This window comes from Penaeus monodon, chromosome 9 (assembly GCF_015228065.2).
Source record: "Penaeus monodon isolate SGIC_2016 chromosome 9, NSTDA_Pmon_1, whole genome shotgun sequence".
NCBI lineage: Eukaryota > Metazoa > Arthropoda > Malacostraca > Decapoda > Penaeidae > Penaeus > Penaeus monodon.
This window is the reverse complement of record NC_051394.1, coordinates 36,713,154-36,718,153: the sequence shown is the minus strand read 5'-3', so window position 1 is coordinate 36,718,153 and position 5,000 is coordinate 36,713,154.

Sequence of the window (5,000 nt, the reverse complement as noted above, 5' to 3'; positions counted from 1 at the left end):
CTGAGGGCAAATAAATAAGAGTGAGTCGTTTCTTGGTCCTTTGTTGGGAAAAGAAATATTTGTCAGATGTTTCAGGTGCGACTGTCGGATATTGTGCTTGAAATGTGTGTATGTTTTGTAGGTATGGACAGAGAGAGAGAGAGAGAGAGAGAGAGAGAGAGAGAGAGAGAGAGAGAGAGAGAGAGAGAGAGAGAGAGAGAGAGAGAGAGAGAGAGAGAGAGGGAGAAAGAGAGAGAGATAGAAGAAGAAGAACAAGAACAAGAATAAGAAGCAGCAGCAACAGGAGAAGAAGAGAGAGAGAGAGAATGAGAGAATTAATAATAATAATAATAATAATAATAATAATAATGATAATAATAATAATGATAATAATAATAACAATAATAATAATGATAGAGAGAGAGAGAGAGAGAGAGAGAGAGAGAGGAGGAAAGAGAGGTGTGGAAGAAGATGAGGAAGAGAGAAAGAGAAATGAATATATATATATATATATATATATATATATATATATATATATATATATATATATATATATACATATAAATAGACAGACAGACAGATATATAGATAGATAGATAGATAGATAGATAGATAGATAGAGAGAGAGAGAGAGAGAGAGAGAAAGAGAGAGAGAGAGAGAGAGTTTAATCCCTCGATTTTTAGAAAGAGTGCAGCCTACCATGCCTCTGTTCATAATATCCATCTAATTAGACATATAAAACATATCAACACAACCAACAAATATCAATTGCAAATCTTTTAAATCGTATATCAGGACATAGCTCGACACGTTAGTTATTTATTTTGCATTGTGGGAAATATTCTTACTTATTCCTCTTTTCTACAACTGTGTCTCAAAAATTCCTATCGCTCCTAAATTGGAACTGGCGCTTGCAATTTCCCCGGAATAGAATCCTCCGCAGTGCGTTTAAACAGAAGAAAGTTATTTCAGAAGTTTTTCAGTCGTGTGACCAGTTCTTAGTACGACCATTGCCGTAAGGAGGAAGATCTGTAGTCCGCCTCGTGTCCTTATCTGACAATATTTTTTTTGGTGTGTGATTTTTCTTCCTCTTTCGAATGTTCTCGTTAAGGGTCGTAACAGCGGGTAATTCATCTCTAGCTCGTTTTCTCTGTATTTTTCCCATGTCGTACCAGCCACCTGCGCGTCCTGCTCTAACGCATCCACAAAGCTTCTCTTTCAGTCTTTCTCTTCTCCTCCCCAGCTGCTCCGGCCACAGCATCCCTCTCCCGGCTCATCACTCCCCTTAAGGTGTGGTTACACTGGCCATCGATTCATGAAATCTAATCATTTTGAGTGGGATTTGCCCACCGATTGGTTCATTCCACTGTTTTTTTGCCTACTCGTCCGAAGCGATGGGCAACCCGTCGATCCATCGATGTTCCAGTGGAAAAGTCATACTCGTTGAGAGTCTATAGTATACATAGCATTAGTCTAATTATATATTTATGCATTATAATTAATATATATATATAAATAAATTACAGTTATTAATTATAATTGTAAATTATCATATATATAATTATATTAATTATTACTTAAAAGAATAAAAGAAAAACAATGCAATATATCTTGTATCCTCATTTGAGGGACGAACATAAACAAGCGCGCATATTTTTCGAAGAGGAAGAACGTCTTCTCGTCATATTTCTGTAAAGAATGTGGAATTCGGAAGCAATTACCTCTCTTTTAGAGAAAGTACGCCAAGACAATGTCCTTTGAAATATAAAACATCCGTATTACCACAAGAGGGACTGCGGACACGATTTGTTTTGATGCTGCGATCCAGTGGACTGAGCTGGTGGTTCTTTTCATAGTGCAACCAAAACGGATGGGCGGGTGGGTTCCAAGTCACTGATAATCGTTGGATTCCAACGAAATAGTTGGTCAGTCTAACCGTACCTTTAAATGACCAAACCTTCTTCATCTCGTCTTTCTCATTATGCCTCCAAATCGTCCTACCTGTGTTGTCCCTCTCGCACGTTCATTACTGAGCGTGTCTACCCTCGTTACAACTCTGCCACCTCCAGTTACGCCTCTTGGCTCTTCGTCAGCATCACTACCTCCAAGCTGTATAGTATCTCCCTGAACTCACTGCCGTCATTCAAGCTTTCCCTTGCAGATACTCCATATTATCTCTTATCTACAGCCTCTTACTCATCTCTCTGTCACACGCTCCTCTGCACCAAGTATTGAAACGCATAACCGCCTGCACTCCTTCCAACCGCACTATTCTGCATACTCCGCTCTAACATGTAATATGCCTTGTATTTACTCTTTCATCATTCTCCTTCTGTCCCTTATACGTAACGACTCAATCTTTTTTCGTCACAAACAGCCACATCAAATAAAAAAGGGGGAAAAATTAATAAATAAATAAAAAATGGAAAATGACAATTATTCCTTGCTCGAGAAAAAAAAAACAATTTTTTCCACGTAATTGGTCCCTTCACGGCATGCAATTTGCAATGCGAACAGCCCTCGCGTGGGATGATTATCCAACAAGTGTCAGAGATGATTTACGTCATCGTGAAACTGAAATGGAATTGATCTCTTCCACACTGTAAAATCAAATAGTATATTCAGAGATCATTATGCAAAAGAAGATTGCAATACTCAATGATAAAAATGCATTTTATTGAACTTGAATAAGCAGATGAACAAAACAAGACACCTGACAGAATCCGTTCCCTGAACCTGTTTACGAATTTATTATAATGTGTATCCTGTTCCTTTGTCTTCTTGCAGGTAATGACACAGGTGACGTGAAGAATATATCAAGACCTTCATTAACCTTGCATTCTGAAGTGAGGCTCCGGAGGGAGAGGCGGAGGGAGAGACAGAGGGAGAGAGAGAGCGTGTGTCTGTGACAGAGAGAGAGGGAGAGAGAGAGAGAGAGAGAAGAGAGAGAGAGAGAGAGAGAGAGAGAGAGAGAGTATGTGACAGAGAGATGAGGAGAGAGAGAGGAGAGAGAGAGAGAAGAGAGAGAGAGAGAGAGAGAGAGAGAGAGAGATGAGAGAGAGAGACAGATAGAGAGACAGAGAGAGAGAGGGGGAGAGAGACAGAGAGAGAGACGAGACAGAGAGAGAAGAGAGGAGAGAGAGAGAGAGAGGAGAGAGAGAGAGAGAGAGAGAGAGAGAGAGAGAGAGAGAGGAGAGAGAGAGAGAGGAGAGGGAGGGAGGGAGGGAGGGAGGAGAGACAGACAGACAGGAGAGACAGACAGACAGACAGACAGACAGGACAGACAGACAGACAGACAGACAGGAAAGAGAGAGAGAGAGAGAGAGGAGAGGAAGAGAGAGAAGAGAGAAGAGAGAGACGAGAGACGAGAGAGAAAAGAGAGAGACGAGAGAAGGAGAAGGAGAGAGGGGAGAGAGGAGAGAGAGACGGAGGGGAGAGAGAGAGAGAGAGAGAGAGAGAGAAGAGAGAGAGAGGAGGAAGAGGAGAGAGAGAGAGAGAGAGAGTGAGAGAGAGAGAGAGAGGAGAGAGAGAGAGAGAGAGAGAGAGAGAGAGGGAGGAGAGAGAGAGAGAGAGAGAGAGAGAGAGAGAGAGAGAGAGAACAGAAAGAGACAGGAGAAGAGAGAGAGAGAGAGAAGAGAAAATGAGAGAGAGAAAGAGAGGAGAGAGAGGAGAAGAGAGGAGAAAAGGAGACAGAGAGAGAGAGAGAGACGAGAGAGAGAGGAAGAGAGAGAGAGAGAGAGAGAGAGAGAGAAAGAGGAGCAGAGAGAGAGAGAGGATGAGAGAGAGAGAGAGACAGGGAGAGAGAGAAGAGAGAGAGAGAGAGAGAGAGAGACAGACAGACAGACAGACAGACAGAAGAAGAGAGAGAGAAGAGAGAGAGAGAGACAGACAGAAGACAGACAGAAGAAGAGAGAGAGGAGAGGAGAGAGAGAGAGAAAGAGAGGAGAGAGAGAGAGAGAGAGAGAGAGAGAGAGAGAGAGAGAGTGAGAGAGAGACAAGCAAACCACTGACAAACTGGTGGTCTGTCTCACACATACGCTCTCTCTCTCTCTCTCTCTCTCTCTCTCTCTCTCCCCCTCTCTCTCTCTCTCTATCTATCTATCTATCTATCTATCTATCTATCTGTCTATCTATCTATCTATCTATCTATCTGTCGTATTCAACCCCAAGAAACGAAGGACGTCCTTCGCCCTTCCTCTAAGAAGCAGAAACCACTTCCGTAGTCTCATTAGTTGTCACTTGTAAACAAACGGTGGAGCGCCCAAACCCTCTGCCATGATTAAGACTTGACAACCATGTGTGTAAAGGGGGGAAGCTGTCAGAACTTCATGCCTCGAGTTTTCCGTGTTCTTTTGTTCTCATTTTAGTTTGCTCATTTTCCTGGAACATGATGAATGTTTCGAAAATGTTGTTGGACGACAATAAAAAAATGTAGAAAACCCAGACTGAATAATGGTTGAAGACTCAGTATCAGGTATTTGATAAAATTAATATCACCTTAGTTTGTTTCAAAATAGAGATTACTCGTCTGCTTTCTCATCTTGGATCGTGTATTACATTAAAACGTTTCTGATGCAGAAGAAAGAGGAAACGTTTATAATGTCTATATTTGTTCTGCATTTTTTTCTAAATTAGTCATGTAGAATAGACTGCAAATGCACATCTCACTACACTGTGTATCGATATCAACATTATCGTAGGACTTTACCAGTTTAATACTCATGGGGTACGTGTTCATGTGTATGATGGCTTACGAGTCAGTGCTTATGAATAACGTGTGTGCGTGTGTGCATGTGTTTATGTCTATGGATGTGTGTTTATGTGCATGCATGTATAACAGGAGAATAAACAGTAATGGAGAGACGCGCCCAATTCCACCCCGTGAATTTTGCCAAAAAAATAGTGCTGGGTCGTGTCAGGACAAGGTCACGCACACACGCGAGCTCCTTACAGGAATAAGAGAAAATGGGAGAGACTGCAGTGAATACAGAGAAAGCAAAAGATTTGACGCTAATTGTAG